Source organism: Bacillus rossius, chromosome 1, assembly GCF_032445375.1.
Source record: "Bacillus rossius redtenbacheri isolate Brsri chromosome 1, Brsri_v3, whole genome shotgun sequence".
Classification (NCBI taxonomy): Eukaryota; Metazoa; Arthropoda; class Insecta; order Phasmatodea; family Bacillidae; genus Bacillus; species Bacillus rossius.
In genome coordinates this window covers 165,046,451-165,057,065 of record NC_086330.1, presented here as the reverse complement: position 1 = coordinate 165,057,065, position 10,615 = coordinate 165,046,451, and the positions used below count along the sequence as shown (strand labels likewise).

At 39.2% G+C, this 10,615-nt stretch overlaps 1 protein-coding gene across 1 annotated transcript in view; it reads left to right on the top strand.

The window, feature by feature from the left end:
* The first annotated feature begins 1,555 nt into the window (after positions 1-1,555).
* Positions 1,556-10,615, top strand: part of LOC134527092 (ribosome-recycling factor, mitochondrial) — a 33,258-nt gene continuing 24,198 nt past the window's right edge. The window contains exon 1 of the mRNA XM_063359443.1: positions 1,556-1,701. The gene's annotated coding sequence lies outside the window, so the exon portion shown is untranslated. The remainder of the gene's footprint in view (positions 1,702-10,615) is intronic.

The window sequence follows — 10,615 nt, the reverse complement described above, 5'->3', positions numbered from 1 at the left end:
TAGACATAGAAAAACTAATAAAAACTCTTAGGTAAGATATTGTATGCTAATATTGCTTAAGAATGTGTATGTTCATTAGGACCTTTATATAATTCACTAAATTTAGCAAGTTCAAAACACTTAACATACACTATAATAGAAAAATTTTAATTTCTAAAAGAATTTATTTATTAGCTAGTTTAAGAAATATTATTTATGAAATGTGTTTTTATTTTAGTGAATACAGTATCGTTTTATGCCTATAAAAATACAAATTTTAATTTTTTTTTAAGTTTTAGAAATAATCAACAAAAAATTGTTTGTCTGTAAAGTCGGTTTACGGACGAAAGTTTAACGTGACGTCATAACAAAACATTGATGAAATGATAGCATACTTCTATTAATAAAATTTAATCTTTGTTATTGAATTATCACTATTTTGTATTTATACAAAGGAGTGAAATGAAATCTACAATTTAATTGATAAATTTACTTTTATTTGCACTCATTAATTAAAATATGTTTATTACTTTAACGAAGATATTATTTTAACTATAACTTTTATACATGTTTGCTATTTAACTTCTTCCAATCTGCGTTATCCTGTTAAGGATAGGACGATGATAGGAAACGTAGGAAACTAATGGGATTGTTTCAAGTTTAATGTGCCTCGAAAAAGTCAAATCGATGGTTGTTCCAATCGAGTGGAAGAGAGATAGATGCGGCGCAAGCATAACGTGACAATGTGCGTAACGGGACACTTTTTCGTGCGTGCATCCGGCGTTCATCGATTTATTAGACGTTACGTCAAAAATAAGTTTTTTTAACAATGGTTTTATATAAGTCAAAATTTTAATATTAAAGTTATCAGCTGTCAAAATTATTTTATGAAAATTGAAATCATTTTGTAAACACTGATATAACTACCTAATGTAATTATGTCTGACTTGTTCTCAGTATACACCACGGTTTCCCCACCGCGAAGTTACCATGCTCGGACACGAGTATAAAGCTATCATCTGAAAATGTTTCATTGCAGTAAACATTTGCAGCGATCAAGAGTCAACATTTTTGTAAAGTCAGTATCCATTAGACGTCCGAAATTTCAGCTAACCGACCCGAGCAGATAACGATAGCCAGCCAAAAAGACCAGCGACAAAGCCGTAATTAATACCCGAAAGGGAGAACGAGTGACGACTTTTGATAAGAGCCAGATCATGTGCACAGAACTAAAAGAAGGAGATCGGAAAAAGAACGAACTAATGAACTGAGGAGCGAGGGATCTGGGAACTAGTTCGCGTAGTTCGTCTGTGGGAGCGCTCTTCCGAACTAGTTCGTTCGCGAACTACACAAGTCTAGTCTTTAATCAATTTTGAATAAACTGACCTGCAATTAGGTTTGGTTTGCCACTTATTTACAGAATACACACTAATATATTCGTCGCTATTAATTTTAATTTATCACAAATCGGCACAATTGTAAAAACAAATCCTATAAATATTCCGCCATTACTGTTTTTCTTTCGTTTAAAACTAAACCTATCTAATGTATCGAAACTCGAAAGAAATACTTCCATGCATAGATAGTAATCGATACATCAGCTTAATTCATTGCATCAAATAGAAAAATAATCTATGTTTTAGATACATCGATGTATATCGAGCATCGCTAATAGTATACAAAAGTAAACAAAGCTTATGTTTGATAACGATTTTAAATAAGGTATGTTCGTTACTGTTATTATTATTATTTTTTGCGTTTAAATGACTTCTAAACTTTATGTTTCCGTGTTTCTAAGGGATATTTTTACCGACTTTAGTTTTGCTGGCAAGCATTCTCCCTACTTTCCCCGCACTCTTCTTCTGGACTGATCCACACTCCCAGCCGACACACACTCCTCCTCCAGCCTATTCCATTCCCCTACCGTCCTCACGACCATCGCATTTTTTCCCCTTTCTGTTCTCCTCTCTTTGAAAACCTTCCTAGTATTTTACTTCCTACTTCTAGGCGTTCCGATTTTGACTCGTCTCCCCAGCTCTCCCCATCCTCCCACTCCACTCAGCACCTGGTACATCTTGACCAGTCTCTCCTTCTGTCTTCTGTCCTTTAAGCTCTCCCATCTCAATCCTATCATCATCTCTGTGGTACTGCACTCCCCCTTCCCTTCTCTGTCCATTCTCCTCCACTTGCCCTTCAGCCATCTAACTGCTCTCCTCTGCACCCCCTCCAGCTCCCTCTCAAGTACTGCCATGTATGGGTTCCACACTGCTGCAGCATACTCCAGCATGGGGCGGACCATAGTTTTATAGGCGTTATCACGTAGGATGCTGCTTCCACCCCTGAGCACTCGTCCCAGCATGCCCAGGGCCTGTCTGCTCTTTTGACTACCTTGTCTACCTGCTCCCCCCACCACAGGTCGCCTTGCAGCACCACCCCTAGATATTTATAACTTGTGGCCTCACTTATCACGTATCCCCTCCAGCGATATTCCCTCCTGTCAATCTTCCTCTTCCCAGTAAACCTGACCACTTTTGTCTTACCCACATTTCTTTTCATGCCATTATTTTCCACCCACTCTTCCAGCCTTTTCAGATCAACCTGTAGCCCATTCCTCTCAGCATCCATGTATACTACGCAGTTGTCTGCAAAAAGCCTGATATGCCCTTTTATCTCCTCTCCTACATCATTCATCATTATAGTGAGGAGCAGTGGGCCGAGCACACTGCCTTGCGGCATCGCTGACGTAACCCTTCCTCCGACATCTCCTCCTCCACACGTACCCTCTGTGTCCTGTTGCTTAGGAAGTTACCAATCCAAGCCACCACCCTCCTGCCACTTATAGCTCCTTCCACTTTTTTCATCATTTTCTCACGAGGAACTTTATCAAATGCCTTTTCGAAATCTATGAAACAGGCATCAATCTGCAGACCTTTATATACCCCCTCCACCAGCTCCTCCAACAGGCCCGCCAGCTGAGTTTCACAGGAATATCCCCTCTGAAATCCATGCTGTCTCCTGTCAATCCACTGCCTTCTGTCCAGTTCTCCTGCTACATGCCTGTGCACTAACCTCTCCACTACCTTTCCTACTGCCGACGTGATGCTAACTGGTCTATAGCTGGCTGGGTCCTCTTTGCTACCCCCCTTCTTGTGTATAGGTACACCACCGCCTCCTTCCATTCTTGCGGCAATTTGCCCTCCTGCAGCGATCTACTGAATAGCAACTCCAGGTACTTCACCATGGCTTGCCCCCCCAGCTTTATCATCCCATTCCCTATGCCATCCTTGCCTATGGCTTTCCTGCTGTCTAACCTTTTCATTACTTTCTCAATTTCTTCCTTCCTGATCTCCCGCCGTTTCTCATGTCGCCCTGTACTTTGCTCAGCATGTTTCCTTTCCCACTGTTTTCCCTTCTCGAACACTGACATGTACTGCGTGGCCAACATGTTTGCCTTTACCTTGGATCCCGCTGCAATTTCACCTTCCTGATTCCTCAGAATCGGTACCCCTGTCCCTGTGCCCTTCGTGTTCCTAACAAACCCGTATAGCTTTTGCCAGTTGCCTTTGGTCCCCTGTACCATCAGGTCCCCGAGATAGGCCTCCTTCGCATTCTTTATCTCTCTACCTATTCAGTTGCTTTCCTATTTCTTTCAGCTCCTCTGTTACTCCTTTTTCCCCAACGCATATAACATTCTACCCTTCCTCTTTAGTTACCGAATTTCTCTTCCATAATAGGGTGGGTCCCCTCCCACATTTATCCTTTTTGACGTGACAACGTCTAATAAATTGATGAACGCCGGCTGCACACACGACGGATGTCCCACTACGGATGTGTTCTGTTTGCTCATTGTACGCATGCGTGGCATCTCTCTTCATGCTCATTGTACGCATGCGTGGCATCTCTCTTCCACTTGATTGGAACAACCATCGATTTGACTTTTCAATCATATTTTCGTCGTTTGAATTATTAATATTATTTAATTTAACTATCGTCCACCGATTTTCAGCACAATCGGTACGGTTATTTAAAAGTAATGTTGGAAATTCAAATACGTTTTGAACCAACAATGGTGTTTTACAGTTACACAAAATAATTCAAATTACACCCGGGATCTTTTGCACAATATTTAAAAAAATATTGTAACACATTATAAATAAGTTTGGTGTATTTGGGATGTGTATTTGTTATAAAATCGTGTTAATATTATACCCCTACCATGAACAAAGTTTTTATAAATATATATATACATATATATAAAATTTAAAACTACATTATCTTAGTATGGCCTTGTGGGCGTGTGGTTAGTGTACTTAACTCTTAAACTAAAGGTTGTCAGTTCGAAACCCGGCAGCAGCGAATTTTTTTTTGTACTTGTAAAAATAAATATGGCGCACGCAACATTTCAAAATTAATAAATATATTTGAATTAATGAATGCAAATAAAAGTAAATTTATTTATTCAAGTGCACATTTCATTTCACTCCTTTGTATCCATGCAAAATAGTGATAATTCAATAAAAATGATTCAATTTTATTCATAAAATTATGCAGAGGTAGATTTTATCATGCAAAAGATTGAAAAATTAAAAAAAATTCTTCCTCAAAGAATTTAATATTTTTAATGTCTAAATGGTTTGGTTGCAAAAACCTATTACGGCTCAGTCTCAGGCCGAATATATTTCCTTTTCTTCTGGATCAATCATTTCATCAATGTTTTGTTATGACGTCACGTTAAACTATCGTCCTTAAACCGACTTTACAGACAACCAATTTTTTTTTTTAGGTACTTATTGCTCTTGAGCATCTCCCACCACTTTTTAAAATCCCTCCACAGTTCCTGTACATCGATGCCTACCCTCCATTGGTCGAATCTCTCTTCCAGAAACTCCTCCACCCTTATCTATATGTACTGCCCTCCCATACAACCATATTTGCCTGCTGCTGCCTTTCATGACCTTCTTGTCCAGGCAAATCTCCACTACGGGAATATTGTGGTCACTTATCCCATCCACCACTTTAGAGTGAGTGGCTAGCTCCTCGGGTCTTACCAGCACTACATCCAATAGTGATCCTCCAGCTCCCCCACCCATCCTAGTTTCCTCTACCACCACCTGTTGTAGCCCCATGTTCACCAGTTTAGTTGCCCTCCGTTGTCCCAGTGGCCCCACCAGTTCCTTACCACACTGCCATTTGACCCCTGGAAGGTTGAGGTCACCTGCTACAACTACCATGCTGTCCTCCTTCAGCCTATCAAGCCTTTCAAGTACAGCCTCCACCTCTGTACCCCCATCACCCGGCGGCCTGATAATGATGAATGATGGACTGGGAAGATGGATGAGAATGTTTGCAGATGATTGAGTGGTGTATGAGTTAGTTGGTGAAAAAAAAAGACACCTGCAGACTAGAACACTGGGCAGATGAGAACAGGATGTCGTTGAATGATCGAAAGACCATGGTTGTAAGGGGAAGGGGAAGGTAGTGGTAGCCCTCTTTTTGCTAGAGTGGCTGCAGCAAACCCACTACCACAATGTTGATCGTGGGGCAGACAGTAAAACTCAAAATACCCTAAAAAGAGTTCCGGTAATTTTCGCGCGTCGCGTCGTTTCCGTAAATAAAAAAATAAAATTCTGAAAAATGGTTTTTCGAACACTAAAGTCCAACTTCTATTTACCCTGCAAACAGAGTTTCTTAATTCATATTGATTTATGAGAAATTACCAATTTTAGGTCACATTAGATAGCGTATGCAGTGAAGCAACCGTCCGCCATTTTGTGCTTTAATGTTGTAGATCCTGTGATGCTCCATATGTAAGAACTTGTATATTTTTGATTTGGGTATTTCAATGCAATGTAAGGTAAATAACAGCTAAAAAAAAAAAAAAATCCCTATTATGCATCTAAACCCAAGCATTAACCCTTGACAGGAATTTGATTTAGCTGTATGGAGGTGCGAAGCACCTACTAGTTACGTGCGATAGCACGTAATCTGAGAATTATCATTGTGTGTATCAAACGTAATAATTCTTGTTATATGTCAGGTAATGTGGTATTGCATTTAACAAGTTGGCGCTTCACGCCTCCATATTGCTACAAAAAAATCCCTGTCAAGGGTTGATGCTTGGGTTTGGATGCACAATAGGTCATCACATAATTTTTTTTAAAGTTATTATTTACGTTACATAGCGTTAAAATATCCAAATCAAAAATATACACGTTCTTATGTATGAAAAAACACAGGATCGGCAACACAATTAAAGCACAATATAGTGACGGCCGCTTCATTGCATAGGATATCTAATGTGACCTACAAACAGTAATTTCTCAAAACCAGCTGGAATTAAACGCTGTTTGGGGGTAAATGGAGGAACATCTGTAGTGTTCGAAAACCTTATTTTCAGAATTTAATTTTTTTATCTACGGAAAAGCCATGACGCGAGAATTTTACCACTGCCCCAAAGTGGCCACCCGAACATTCCCTTCCGATAGTGATTCGTGAGGCTTTTTAAACAATAGTAAAGTAAAATAAAAATTGGTAGGAGCGGATTAGAGAGCAATTAGGTAGCTTTAGTACTATTGACGAATACCAAAACTCAGTTAAAAACAAATAAATTTTGTGGATGTGTTGAACCACTTCAAAAATAGAAGTAGCCTGGCGCACACCTTTTTACAAAGCGCAGTTTTATGACATTTTTAAAACCACTACTGGAATTAAAATTATAAACAGTCTTAATGCTAGGAGGAATAGTAACCGGTCAGTTATAGGCCTACATCTAAAATAAAAAGTGCTCTTTATGAGTCTTCTCTTCAGCTGAGTCTTTAGTTTTCGCATCTCTGTCAATCTCTTGAAGAACATAGTGTTCAATTTACATCATTACCAATCCCACTAGATGTTGTAATGACATAGATGTTCTTTAGTCATTCTTAATACATTTTAATTTTGAGAAGCTTCATTCCGCGAATGTAACAGCCATAGGAAGTGTAATTAGAATTTTAAGCGCTATAGATACATCTGGAAAGTTCTCACAGAGGCCCAGTGGGCCATTTCGATTTTTTAGCAGTTTTTATCATAAAATAAAGAGTAAAGCACTGAATGTTCTTGATGTAGCTGTTTACCAGTATCATCACAATGACCTTCGTAAGTTAGTGCTAACTGCTAACTGCATGTCTTTATACTTCTGTAGGAGGCTATACTTCTGTAGGAGGCTATCATTTTCTGGACTTATAATATTGTAAAGGAACCCAAATATATTTTAATGTGTATTCGTTGAGTGACATGGTGGTGCAGTCCAGTGTGTATAAAAATATGTTGTGTTTGAATGCCTTTTTTTAGTCTGTATTGACAGTACTTAGATTCATAGTGTGATACATAATTGATTTAGCAATAGTTTTCTGGAGCGCAATGGTAATTCAGCTGAGAAATATGGCTCTGTATTAAGGGTTCAGCTGTTCCCTTTGTGTCAACTAATGTCTCTTTAAAATGTTTATCCAATCACCTATATTCCATAAACTTTTTTATTTTTGCAATAAGTTCAATTGCAGTTGAAATGTTCATGTTTTCTCTTTGCAAGTGTTTGTTGACCATATTGCATGCTTCTCAATCAAACGACCCACAAACCTTAAAATTTCAGTTTTCTGACTTAACTAAGTTCTTTCCAAATGCATCAGTTCTTGAATCAACAGATAGTTTGTACAAAGTATTGTATATTCCACCAGTCTGCCAGTGTATGTGTCAATCTGACACATATTTGTTTTGCACAAACCATCGATGAGTAGAGGCCGAAAAATAAGTGTACGTAAACTTCTTACACAATGCCAAAAAAAGTGACAGCTTCATTGGAGGCTAGAGCAGCATCAGCAACCACCAAGTTAAGGTAGTGGGCACAAAAAATGCTAGAGAGTTAATAGTAATTGATACATACACATTTTCCTCTCACGTTTGCACCATTGTCATACCCTTGAATGCACATATTATAGCAATTATATCTTCTCTTCTTTCAAATGCTTTAAAAGACAGTCTGTTAGGGCATCTCCTGTCAAACTGTCTATTAGGACGACTCTCAAAAAATTTATCTTGTATAGATGGTTCTTTTCTTGATGCACAGTTCACAAATGGAATAATTAAATAATTTATTTTCCTTAGTAGTAGACGTCAACATATTGACCACTAGATGGTACCTAATTACTAGGAGCAGTAGGTATGCCATGACTTACTGTAATAAATCTTTTTAGACCTGATGCTTATTTCTTTACTTCACAACAATCATCTGAACCTTCCTTTTACAATAAAAAATCCTGGAGGCTTTGCTTTGTTTGGCAGTTCAAAAAAAGTTTTCATAAAAATACATTTATGATTTTAAAACACACCATGTTGGAATACAGAAAGTGTTTTAACCAAAGTAAAAAAAAATATAGACTTGATGGCTACTTGCGTTGTGCACGTGACTACATATCTAGACGGAGTTTAGGTAGTATATCATGCATTGAGCAAGTCCATGTATGAAATGGCAAAGTAGGATGTCTTGCTCATTGTCAATGTACACACTTCTAATCATTAGTATTATTCTTTTTATTTCACCCAACAGGGTAATAATCCAAGTAACGAACATTTCTGAATATATAATGCCTTTTAAAACAATTTCAAACATTTTTCACCTCAGTTTGGCACCCCCTAGGAATTGGCGCCCCGGGTGCTCGCCCGGGCCACTCGGCCCTTCAGCCGCCTCAGACTACCAAGCCCCTCTTTGAATGCATACTCCACTCACAGCGCTGCCTTGATTACACTGAGCTAAAGTCATTGCAGTTAAATAACCTTGGATGACATACCTTGCAGGTAGAAGACACTTGCATGTTTATGACATCCACAAAAGATAACTGACCTCAGTTTCCTTTGGGCCAAGTTTACTGTTAACCTATGTGCATATACTTGCGGACATGCCTCAAAAAATATTACCAAAACTTTATGTACCCTGGTTGCAGTTTGGAAGGTACAGTCCCATAAATAAGTTCTGCCTAAAACTGAGCTAAAGGAATGCAGCAGAAATCAATTTAAGAGTCTTTTCATGCAAAAACTTTGCCGGCGCTAGTGCCATTCTAATCAGTCCTCAGTTCCCGAGAATCCCTACTTCTGACACGGGATGATCTTGAAACTTAAATTTGGCAGCACTGGTGTTAAACATTCTACAATTTTCCATCACCAACAAACTTCAGTTGCGGACAGCATCAAAACTAAGTTGCTTCATGAGCCACTGTCTACATGCCCAAAATAAATTCGAACGAGCTCATCAAATAAGTCCGGTCATTGCAGGGTAGGGTGCGGGCTACCTTGGCTCCCCAAATAGTTGCCCAGTTTTGGGCTGATCGTTTGTTGCCGTGGACTGGCACACGTGCGCTGCAAACACACACTTTTTACCTTGCCGGGCACCGGGGTACGAGTCTTCGTGCGTGTTGCTTCGCGCTGAAGTCTCCACTTGACTGTCAGCGGTGCATGCAGTTGTCACCTGAAATACATACACAAAGAGCATAGTGGCTAAATATTATCCACTTCTACACATAATGTTTAGCAAAAATCATCTTTAATGTTTGTTTGTAAACCAGCTCTTTTATAATAAAATAGAACTCAAATGTAAGTAAATAATTAAATGAACAACACAGACAAAAAATGGTTTAAACAGAATCTTTTATAAATTATAATTAGGACCAAAAAAATAATGACCCGCACAATTGTGTCAGAAGTGTAAAGCTTGGAGAGGCAAGAGATAAAGGAGGCAGAAAAATATAAGTATCTAGAGGTGACCGTGCAGAGTAACCTGGGATGGGCTAAACAGGGTTCAGCGGGTGTTGAGCAAGGGGAGGAGGGTACGGGGGTTTTCTTTGCAGGATCCTGCGGGGAGCAGGGAGGAGTGTACAGGACAAGGCATACTCCACGTTGGTCAGGCCAGCGATGGAGTATGCAGCTGTGATCTGGGATCCGTACCTAGTGACTGAAGTAAAGGAGTTGGGGAAGTGGCACTGCAGAGCAGTGAGATGGGTGATGGGTATTTGGAGGAGAAAATAAGGGCATCTGAGATGTTTAAGGAGTTGGGTTGGGAAGCATTACAGGGGAGGAGGAGGGTGATCAGACTGTTTAAGTTGATAAAGGGAGTTCGGGGCTGGGAACAGATGGGAATGAGGGTGCAGAGAGGTGGGTATAGAGGATGGAGAGATGTCAGGTGGAAGCTTCGTAGGGAATGTAGGCAAACAGAAAGAGGTCTTCCTAGTGAGGACATGAAGGGAGTGGAATGGGCTGGAGGAAGGAATGCTGGGGACCTGAGAGGAAGACTAAACGTGGGAGGAGATTTTTAATAACACCCTTTAATATTTGGGAATTTTTGATATACAATAACAAGTTATACTGAAATTCTGAGGTTATTTATTTAGTATTGGTTTTTATTGAGTAGTTTTTAAAGAAAAGAAATTTGTGCGTGTCCTTTGAAATTTATTCTTATTGCCAACACTTGAACAAATACAGTCCCTCATACAGTTCTAAACAATTGCAGTACACGTGATTACACTTAGTCCATTTTATATGAGGTTATTTTCTGACTGTTTTAAACATCCCGTAAAATTCCCCAACATTTTTAGCCGGTACAAATCAGGGC